General features: G+C 42.5%; 1 long non-coding RNA gene across 1 annotated transcript in view; it reads right to left on the bottom strand.

The window, feature by feature from the left end:
- The window catches only part of LOC117877169, a 77,684-nt gene extending 68,945 nt beyond the window's left edge, over positions 1 to 8,739 (bottom strand). Inside the window, exon 1 of the long non-coding RNA XR_004645634.1 lies at positions 8,624 to 8,739. This is a non-coding gene — a long non-coding RNA (uncharacterized LOC117877169). The remainder of the gene's footprint in view (positions 1 to 8,623) is intronic.
- Positions 8,740 to 11,712: the final 2,973 nt, after the last annotated feature.

Consider the following 11,712-nt stretch of genomic DNA (forward strand, 5'->3'; position numbering starts at 1 on the left):
TTGGAGTTCAAACAAAGAATGTGTGGTCACAGGACCTACAGGATGGCTGGCTCCTCTCCCACCCCCATAGGTTCTATGAAAATAGCTCTAGTCTTAGGGCTGCATTGTGTTCATTTATCATCTTGCTAAATGGTTAGTGTCAGTATAAAATAGTAGGATTTAGAAAACATATGATCTGAGTCTAGTATTGAATTATTTGTATTGAACTGAATGAATAACATTTACTTACCACCATACATCTTGGAACTTAGAAAATAGTAGTACAGAAACCCCGGAATCTATATACAAGGGTAGAGCAGGGCAAATAATTTGCTATCAATAAGAAGCCTGATTCTCATTCCATTACACCAGTTTTATGCTATTGTAACATCATTAATTTAAACCATGGTATGATTTCAGTGGCATTATCCTGATTTAAAACTAGCATAACATTTGAGAATCAAGATCAGGGTTTCTCAAACAGGGGTTGCCGCTTGTGTAGGGAAAGCCCCTGGCAGCCCAGGCTGGTTCATTTACCTGCCCCGTCCACAGGTCCGGCCGATCGCGGCTCCCAGCAGCTCCCATTGGCCCGGAGCAGCGATCTGCGGCCACTGGGAGCCGCGATCGGCTGGACCTGTGGACGGGGCAGGTAAATGAACCGGCCTGGCCTGCCAGGGGCTTTCCCTACACAAGCGGTGACCCCTGTTTGAGAAACCATGATCAAGATCAACTTTTTTTTTCAATTAGTGTTGTTTTTTCTGTTCACAAATTGTCCATGAAGTGATAGCAACATTTTCAAATTTGTTATATTCACAAAATGTTTCAGTGAGTCATTCTTGTCTTGCTGAGCATTCATGTACTGCAATTATTTGTGATTCATGTTCTACTGGTCCCTTACATTAATACACAATGTTTCTGTTCCTTAACAGTTCTAGGATTATATGAATCCTGCAAAAAATTGAAACATTGTCAAATTGATAAGAACATAAGAACAGCCATACTAGGTCAGAACAAAGGTCCATCAAGCCCAGTATCCTGTCCTCTGACAGTGGCCAATGGCAGGTGTCCCAAAGGGAATGAATAGACAGGTTATCATCAAGTGATCCATGCCCTGTCACCCAATCCTAGCTTCTGGCAAACAGAGGCTAGGGACACCATTCCTGCCCATCCTGGTTAATAGCCATTGATGGACCTATCTTCCATGAATCTATCTAGCTCCCTTTTGAACCCCATTATAGTATTGGCCTTCACAACACCCTCTGGCAAAGAGTTCCAGAGGTTGACAGTGCGTTGCATGAAAAAATACTTTCTTGTGTTTGTTTTAAACCTGCTACCTATTAATTTCATTTGGTGGCCTCTTGTTCTTGTATTATGAGAAGGAGTAAATAATACTTCCTTATTTACTTTCTCTATACCACTCATGATTTTATAGACCTCTATCATATCCCCCCCTTAGTCGCCTCTTTTCCAAACTGAAAAGTCCCAGTCTTATTAATCTCTCCATACGGAAGCCATTCTATACCCCTAATAATTTTTGTTGCCCTTTTCTGAACCTTTTCCAATTCCAATACATCTTTTTTGAGATGGGATGACTACATCTGCACGCAGTATTCAAGGTGTGGGCGTACCATGGATTTGTATAGAGGCAATATGATATTTTCTGTCTTATTATCTATCCCTTTCTTGATGATTCCCGACATTCTGTTCGCTTTTTTGACTGCCGCTGCACATTGAGTGGATGATTTCAGAGAACTATCCACAATGACTCCAAGATCTCTTTCTTGAGTGGTAACAGCTAATTTAGACTCCATCATTGTATATGTATAGTTAGGATTATGTTTTCCAATGTGCATAACTTTGCATTTATCAACATTAAATTTCATCTGCCATTTTGTTGCCCAGTCACCCAGTTTTGTGAGATCCTTTTGTAGCTCTTCGCAGTCTTCCTGGGACTTAACTATCTTGAGTAGTTTTGTATCATCTGCAAATTTTGCCACCTCACTGTTTACCCCTTTTTCCAGATCATTTATGAATATGTTAAATAGGACTGGGCCCGGTACAGATCCCTGGGGGACACCACTAGTTACCTCTCTCCATTCTGAAAACTGACCATTTATTCCTACTCTTTGTTTCCTATCTTTTAACCAGTTACCAATCCATGAGAGAATCTTCCCTCTTATCCCATGACTGCTTATTTTGCTGAAGAGCCTTTGGTGAGGGACCTTGTCAAAGGCTTTCTGAAAATCTAAATACACTATATCCACTGGATCTCCTTTGTCCGCATGCTTGTTGACCCCCGCAAAGAATTCTAGTAGATTGGTGAGGCATGATTTCCCTTTACAAACACCATGTTGACTATTTCCCAACAAATTATGTTCATCTATGTGTCTGACAATTTTGTTCTTTACGATAGTTTCAACCAGTTTGCCCGGTACTGAAATGAGGCTTACTGGCCTGTAGTTGCTGGGGTCACCTCTGGAGCCCTTTTTAAAAATTGGCATCACATTAGCTATCCTCCAGTCATTTGGTACAGAAGCTGATTTAAATGATAGGTTACAAATGACAGTTAGTAGTCCTGTAATTTCACATTTGAGTTCCTTCAGAACTCTTGGGTGAATTCTATCAGGTCCTGGAGACTTATTACTGTTTAGTTTATCAATTTGTTCCCAAACCTCCTCTAATGACACCCCAATTTGGGACAGTTCCTCAGATCTGTCACCCAAAAAGAATGGCTCAGGTTTGGGAATCTCCCTCACATCCTCAACAATGAAGAGTGAAAAGAACAGTACAAAATCATAAAGGCTAAGGCACAAAATGAGTTACACCTGGCAAAAGACATGAAAGGCAATAAGAAGAGGTTCTTTAAATACATTAGGAGCAAGAGAAAGATGAAGGAAAAATGTGGTTCCTCTACTTAGCTGGGCCTGGGAAGGAGAGCTAATAACTGCTGGCATCAAGAAAGCTGAGGTGCTTAATGCCTATTTTGTTTCAGTCTTCACTAAAAAGATTATAGATGATCAAAAACTCAACACAATTAATCTTGATAACCTGGGGGAAGGAATGCAAGCCAAAATATGGAACAAACAGATTAAAGAATATTTAGAGAAGTTAGATGTATTCAAGTCAGCAGGGCCTTATGAAATTCATTGTAGGTACTTAAGGAACTAGCTGAAGCAATCTTAAGGCCATTAGCTATTATCTTTGAGAATTCCTGGAGGATGGAGAGGTCCCAGAAGACTGGAGAAGGGCAATCATAGTTCTTATCTTTAAAAAGGGGAACAAAGAGAACGCAAGGAATTATAGACCAGTCAGCCTAACTTTGATACCTGGAAAGATACTGGAGCAAATTATTAAACAATCAATTTGTAAGCACATGGAAGATAGTAGGGTTATAAAGAATAGTCAGCATGGATTTGTCAAGAACAAATCATGCTAAACCAACTTAATGTTCTTCTTTGATAGGATTACTGACCTATTGGATAGAGGAGAAACAGTAGACATGATGTATCTTGATTTTGTCACAATTCTTTATGACATTCTCATAAGCAAACTAGGGAAATGTGGTCTAGATGAATTTACTATAAAAGTTGGGTACACAACTGGTAGAAAGACCATACTCAAAAAGAGTAGTTATCAATGGTTTGCTGTCAATTTGAGAAAGCTTTTTTAGTGGGATACCACAGGGGTCAATCCTGGGTCCGGTACTATTCAATGTTTTCACTAATGACTTGGATAATGGAGTAGAGCATATGCTCATAAAATCTGCAGATGACACAAAGCTGGAAGGCGGTGCAAACACTTTGGAGGACTGGTTTAAAATTCAAAATGACCTTAAACTGGAGAATTTGGTCTGAATTCAACAAGATGAAATTCAATAAAGACAAGTGCAAAGTACTTCATTTAGCAAGGAAAAATCAAATGCGCAACTACAAAATGGGGAATAATGGGGATGAGAGTACTGTTGAAAAGGATCTGCAGGTTATAGTGAGTCACAAACTGAATATGAATCATCAATGTGATGCTGTTACAAAAAAGGCTAATATTCTGAGGTGCATTAACAGAAGTGTTATATGTAAGACAGGAGGTAATTGTTCTACTCTACTGGGCACTGATGAAGCACCAGCTGGAGTACTGTGTCCAATTCTGGGACCACAATTTTAGGAAGGATGTTGACAAATGGGAAAGAGACAAGAGGAGAGCAAAAAAAAAGTTTTTGAAAACCTGACCTATGAGAAAAGGTTGAAAAAACTGGGCATGTTTAGTCTTGAGAAAAGAAGACTGAGGAGTGACCTGATAACTGTCTTCCAATATCTTAAGGGCTGTTATAAAGAGGATGGTTGCTCTCCATCCAATGAAGATAGGACAAGAACTAATGGGCTTAATCTGCAGCAAGGGAGATTTAGGATAGATATTAGGGAAAACTTTCTAACTATAAGGATGGTTAAGCTATGGAATAGGCTTCCAAGAGAGGTTGTGAAGTCTCCATCATTGGAAGCTTTTAAAAACAAGTTGAACAAACACCTGTCAGGAATGGTCTAGGTTTACTTGGTCCTGACACAGTGCAGGGGACTGGACTTGATGACTTCTCGAGGTCCCTTCCAGTCCTACATTCCTATGACGGCTTGGATGGCTTACATAACTAACCAGCACATCACAAATAGTAGCTATCGTAGAAAACACAACTATAGAATAAAAATTGGTACTGTGTTGATTATTTACATAATTCATCCAATCAGCAAACAAAAGCAATGTTACAACATCACCACCAATTTAGCTAACCATAAAAGTATAAATTTCAAGTTTTAATTGTAAGATTCTTGATTTGGGATTCTTTTTGTTAATATGGTTGCATAAATCCAGGGCTGGATCAAAGTGATCCAGGATCCGAGGTACTCCCTGACCTGATCCTGCACTGTGACTCCACCTTTCCCCTGGAGTAATGGCAGTGGCAAGGGCTCTTTCAAACAGAACTATGTTAACACAAACTAGGTACCTTTTAGTTTGCAATAGCAGCATCCACACAGGGCAATTAGCGCAAAACATTTTGGTGCGCTCTGCAATTCACACTCCCATAGTCTGAACTACAGCTCAGTGTAAACAAACCCTTACTCTCTCTGGCCTCAGTTCCCCATCTGTAAAATGGAGATAATAGCACTATACTACTTCAGAGCAGTACTGGGTTTACCATGGTGCCAGTGGCTCCCTGGTGCCGGGCCCACACTCAGAAGTGGCCCATAACACCTGCTTCCTCCCCTCTCACAGTGCTGCAAGAGGCCCTTAGAGCAAGGAGCAGCATCCTGGTTACCACAGTGCCCAGCCTCCAGCCCCCGAGAACATTTACACCCTCCCCCTTCAAGGCCCTGCCAGCCCCCTTCCCCAGGATATGATACAGTGTATCAGGGCCCTGATACATTGTATCCCCCTCGCCACACCCAGAGACAGGCAACAACGCAGGGGTGTTGGATGAGGCAGTGGGGGGCAGTCAGGGGCAGGGGTTCCGGGGGTGGTCAGGGGACAGGGAGAAGGGGTGGTTGGATGGGGCAGGGGTCCCATGGGGCCATCAGGAATGAGAGGAGAGGTTGGATGGGGTGGCAGGGGACAGGGAAGGGGGGTGGATGGGGCCAGGGATTCCGGGGGTGGGGTGTCAAGGAATGTGGGGGGTTGGATGGGGCAGGAGTCCCGGGAGTTTGGGGGGGCACAACCCCCTCCTGGGGTGAGGAGGTGGGAACCGGTTGTTAATATTTTGGCAGCTCATCACTGGGCCCAGCTATCACCCTCAGAACACTTCCCCAGATAGGATTAGGGATGACTGCTGGCAGCCCCCAAAGAAGGAATTAGGTGGAATGAATGGACAGTGCACCTCTATCTGAAGCCAAGCAAGGGAGGTATGTGGACCCCCACCAGGAGAAGTTAAATGATAAGTAAGGGAAGGAAGGTTCCACTAGAGGACCTGGGCAACTTTAGGTATAGTACCAGGCATGCAGGAGGATCTGAGTCATGGAAGCAGAAATTGGCTTTTCCTTTTCAGATTTATCCAATATCCAGAAAGGGAATCTAGCATCTGCCTTCCAGATTTTAATACTCTCAAAGTTCAGGAGTGCTCAAGTTCAATTTGGGCTGCTCTCTATTATTTCATTTCTCTCCAATCAAATGCGTATCCACTGTAATTTGCTGTAGAGAAAGTAGGATAAACTTGAGCAACAAATGCTAGCATCTTTCCAGTGCTAACTAGGACTGGAATTGCTATTTTCAACAACCATTACTGGGTTGTTGTTTTTTAGTTTCATTTGTTTAAAAAGAAAATGACAGTAATTTTGCATTGGCAAGTTCCCCACAGGAACTAAGGCCTTGTCGACACTGCCACTGACAGCACTGAAACTTTCTTTGCTCCAGGGTATGAAAAAACACATCCCAGAACGATGCAAGTTTCAGCACTGTAAAGTGGCAGTGTAGATAGTGCTACAGCGCTGGGAGCACTTTAACATTGGCTGTATTGACATACCCTAAGAGTGGAACAAAAGAACAGCAAAGGCACCTCAATTTTTCCTCATTATGTGGGACAGTCTTACAGTATGGATCCAGATATCTGCCAATCACACAAACAGAACTTTGCTGCAGTTCTGTAACCATGTGGGAACCAGTCCTGCATTCTGTGCACATCGAAAATGCCTAATGAATTCAGAAGTGCCTTGCTTTTGTAACCATACCACCTGAGATTTTCAGACCTTGTAAGCTAAGCAGGTTTACATTTAGTAATTGGGTGGGAAGTCTCTCAGAAAAAGTTAAGTGCTGCAGGAGGTGTTGAGTATTCACTAGGTAATGTGAGACCCTCCTGTTTACAATAGTAAACCAGTGCAGCATAGTTTTAGGATGCACTGTGCTCCTAGAGTCTAGAATAAAGTCCTTTGCTTCTATACACAGCCCATTAAAGACAATGAAAAGACTCCCACTGACTTCAACGGGCTTTGGGTGGAACTGGTTATACATGGGGCAACTCCACTATCTTCATAGGGTCCTGGTCCCACAGCAGAGGGGGGCAGTGTGAGCTTGTTGCAGAGCTGCTGCTCAGGGATGAGGAACCTCCTGGCGCCCCAGCCTCCAAAATCATCCAGGCTGCACCTTCTGCATGACTGTGTGTTAGCTGAGGGGTGCATGGGAATTGGGGGCCCCTGCTGCAGGTGAGGGGCATCTCAGGTACTTAAAGCCATGGCCTGGAGTAAGGAAGTACTTTACTACAGAGTCTGCAGCTGCCTAGGTCCAGCGCTAAGGATTGAGACAGAGTCCCTAGTGCTGCTGTTGCAAGGTTCAAGCATGCCCAGCCTTGGAATTGCCACCCCTCCCGCAGCTAGTAGGTATAGCTGTCTAAGGCTGGCCTCTGGCAATTGGCCCCATGGCTGTAGCCAGAGAAGCTACAGGTGGCTCTCTGTCTACCGGGGGCCATTAAGCTAGGAGCAGATAAACTGGAGTTAACCTCAAGGAACCAAGGTCAGTCATAGGAAAGGAATGTCAAGGGGAGCAGAGGAAGAGGAAGCAGGTCAGGCTTGCAGGGGGAGAATAGGACCCACTGGCTGGAGAGCACAATCAAGATAGAAGGGAAACAAGCATGGGGAGAGGTGGTGGTGACCACATAATGGAATAGCATGTAGATGGGAGCAGAGGGAGAAAGAAAGCTGGTGACTTAGGTTCCCAGGGGCTAAGTGCTCACTGAGCCAGGGTTGGGGAAATGGGGTTTGCAAGTGGCTTGCTCAAATGGCAGGAAGGGTGCTGGGGAAGGGATTTGTCAGAACTGATCAGGCATTTGCTGGCTGTGGAACTTTATTGAGCTGAGGCCAGGACCATGTACAGTGACTGGTGAAATAGAGTGGTACTGGAGACAAGGCTATAGAATGTCTGAATGAGGAAGGAGATAAATCTGTGGGGAGTTTCCCTGTTTACTATGAAAGTTCTGCTCACTGTGGACATTGGTAAACCCACATGGATATATAGCTTAATGACAAAAACTGGGGGCTGAGAAAGCTGTGTATGGCAATACACATAGTCTTGCAGAGGTGCGAGATCAAAATGAAAAATGTCTCTGAGATTCAGTATCAGGTATACCATGGAGCCAATGGCACAGCCACATCGGGCCCACACTCGGAAGGGGCCCATAACAATGGGAGCCCACAACTATGATTGGTGCTGGGCCCTCAAAAGGTTAATCCGGCCCTGCTTCAGAGAGGTGTTCTGAAGATAAATGATTATGAGGTGCTGAAATACTCTGGCAATGGGGACCATATAAATATTTAAGGCAAATAGATTTCTTGTCATTTTCAAGGCCCAATGTAACATCAGCTGAAGCTGAGCCAGTTGGATACAGCAGGGAGATAATAAGGTCAATCCTGATATAAGCTGATCTAACTTTCACTGAAGTCAATAGGAAAGTCACCTGCTTATATCAAGGCTAAATTTGACCGAATTTTCCCCCAGAGCACAGGAAAAATAAAATCCTACAGGCAATCAGAATTTAAATCCACATTGTCCCCTGCATGAACACTCTGCGTGTTTCAATTATCTTTTCTGCCCTTTCAGTCTGTCCCATTGACAGGTTGCAAATTAAGCACCACACTTGAAAATTCAGCATATTTCAGAGAGAAAAAACACACACCTTTGTTGTGAAGATATTTGGCAATAGTTGCCTAAGTCAGCAGTAGGTAACTCATTTGTCCATTGAAATCACAGCAGGAACATATGAAATGGTCATATATATTCCTCTCATTAGCTGTAAACGAAGAAAGAACACAGACATTATTATTAATATAGGAAAAGACACTGTTTTTAATACTGCAGAGCAATCAAGGAACAACTGCAAGTCAGTATCCCCTTCCTGCTCTATCATGCTCCACATATCCCATTTGAGTATATAATTCTCTCTCTAATTTGAGGAGCTGTAACTTTTTAAGGACCAGTAAAGATGCAGCAGATGCTCAGAGAGGATGTGTTCTCCAACAGCTGGAGCATGACCCTGAGAACCAGGACTCCTGGGTTCTCTTCCTAGCTCTGCCAGTGACTCACTCTTTTACATAACCTCTTTATGTCTGGTTTAACCATCTGTGAAATTAATGTAATACCTGACAGAGAATGAGAGAGTTAATATTTGTAAAATATCTTGAAACCTTTGAATGAAAGGCACCATATTGGTGGAAACTATGATAATTATCTGAGAACTCATCAACTCAAGGTGTGTAAACAATAAATTATGTGCCAGTTCCAGTTATCTGCATGTCCAATCACAGTTCTACATTTCAGTGCCCAGGTTAAGAGATTTTGTGATGGTTTTGTGGCTGTACCTTTTCACTACTACAGCACTGATGTAGGGCTTTTTATTCTCAGTTTACAGTCATCAATAAAGCTGGTTGAAACGCAGAAAAAAACTGTCAAATATAACACTTTATAAATTTTTACTGGCATTTGTTAAATAATCTATTTGCCAGATATTATTTGACCAGCACTTGTAACTGTGAGATAATTTCATGCCAATGACATCAGCAGAAACTACTGGACACTCAGCAGTTTTTAAGAGCTGATGTAAAGCATTGCACAAAGGAAGCCATATGCAATGCAGGGCCAGCTCCAGGCACCAGCTAAGGAAGCAGGTGCTTGGGGCGGCCAATACAAAGGGGCAGCACTCTGTCGGCTATAGGGGCGGCCCATGCAGGTCTTCAGCGGGAATTCGGTGACGGGTCCCTCGGTCCCTCTCTTTCTCTTTGAGCTGCCGCTAAAGAGGAAGAGAGGGAGTGAAGGACCCGCCGCCGAACTGCCGCCGAAGAATGGAGCGGCGCGATTGAGCTGCCACTGAAGTGCCATCGATTTTTTTTTTTTCCGCCGCTTGGGGCAGCAGAAAACCTGGAGCCGGCCCTGATGCAATGCATAACTGTATTGGTCCTACAAAACCCAGGAACTATGCTAAATACTATTGAGCGCAATCTACTAGCACTTTATCTTTTACTTTTACAATTATACAGCCAGAACATTCTTGTGACAAGGAACCTAACTTTAAGACACCCGTTTTTTTAAAATACTGACCCATATATTTTCACAAGAACAAGGAAAAGAAGAAAGGGAATCAATAGAAAACTGTCCTTGCTAAACATAGTTTATATGAGCAAATTCTTTAGTATAGTTAAAGTTGAAAATTTTATGGGAAATAAACTGAAAGGGACATGATTAGTCAGAGGTAGGAATTTAGATTTTGTATTAAAAAAAAAAGAATAGAAGTACAAACACACAAAGGTTTTTACTTTTTACCTAGCCAAATTTATGAATTGTCATAAAATTTCAGTGTAAACAATTTTTAAGTTTGGACTTAAAACTCCCCTGATTTTTTGTCAGCCTAAATAAATGGTTTGATGAATCTATTATTCTTTGTATTACAATAGCTCCTGGAGACTCCAAACAAGACTCGGCCCCCTTTGTGCTATGCATTCTACAGACAGTGAGAGGGATAAACAGTCCGTGCCTTGATGAGTTTACAATCTATAGAGACATAGAGTGGGATGTGGATCAGGACCATCACCCTCATTTTCTAGATTAAAGGAAACTGAGGCACTGAGAGATTAAGTGTTCAGCCAAAGATCACAGACTTCCCATGACAGAGCTGGGAATCAACTCAGTTCTGCTGAGTCCTAGTTCAAAGCGTTATCCAAAAGCCTATCCCCCCAGTAGTACTGGACAAGATTTGACAAAAATGTTTTGTGAAAGTGTGATTTTGAGCGGTGGCGGGTGTGGGGAATGGTGAGGTTGATAAAGGTGCAACCTTTGTTTCATCCTCTCTGGATTTCTGTTTCCCTGTATGCAGAATGGGACTAATGCTTGTCCCCATATATCTTCGCTGGACATCTTTTGCCACACATTTCTGATTTCAGCCTACGGTAAATACCATTTCCCTCCAACCCATTTTACAGAAGGAAATATTGAAACACAGAGGTGAAGTGTGGACTAGGCATGGGCCTAGCAATCTAATCCTGCTTCTGACATGCTTCCTGACCTTGGGCAAGTCTACATCCTCAATTTTTAATATACTTTATGTCAACAGTGTGTTTCACATTCAATGTAAAGTTTATAACAACATATTTTTTTAGATATGATGCTGCCTAAAACAATATATTATTTACCAATAGCCCAATCTTGCAATTATTCTGCATGTAGAATTCCCACTAATGTCAAATGGATTTTTGAGTGCAGATCAGTTGTGAGATCAGGCCCTCAATGAATTTTTAAAAATGCAAAAAGTCAAGATGATTTAAAATGAAAATACAGAAAAACTCATAATATTGGATTTTCAATTTATTTCAGTGGCATGGGAGGATATTTATATGCTTCATCCAAAATGCATAAACTTACAAAAAAAGTTCTGTCATGGAAAAAGTCACCCACTCATTGATTTTAGTTCACAGACTCAAGCCTGAGGCCCGTTTATTGCAATACATACCAATGCATTGGGGTAGCAGTCCGAAAACTACTACCCCAGCACATGCAGGCTGCTTTTATTCCATCAAACCGCAAGAATAGTACAAATAATAGGTCATTTATGCGAAAATAAGAGTTGGGGTCTGTCCCTTTTCCTGGTAGCTTCCTCATTATTTACGAGAATTGGGTCTCCCCCTCCCTCCTCTGGTCATAGCCCATGACCGTATTTGGCAGGGGCCTGTACAGCTTAGTTTTGTTCAGACCCTGGCCTGTACTGTTCTATGTAAA

This window comes from Trachemys scripta, chromosome 4 (assembly GCF_013100865.1).
Source record: "Trachemys scripta elegans isolate TJP31775 chromosome 4, CAS_Tse_1.0, whole genome shotgun sequence".
NCBI classification, from domain to species: domain Eukaryota; kingdom Metazoa; phylum Chordata; order Testudines; family Emydidae; genus Trachemys; species Trachemys scripta.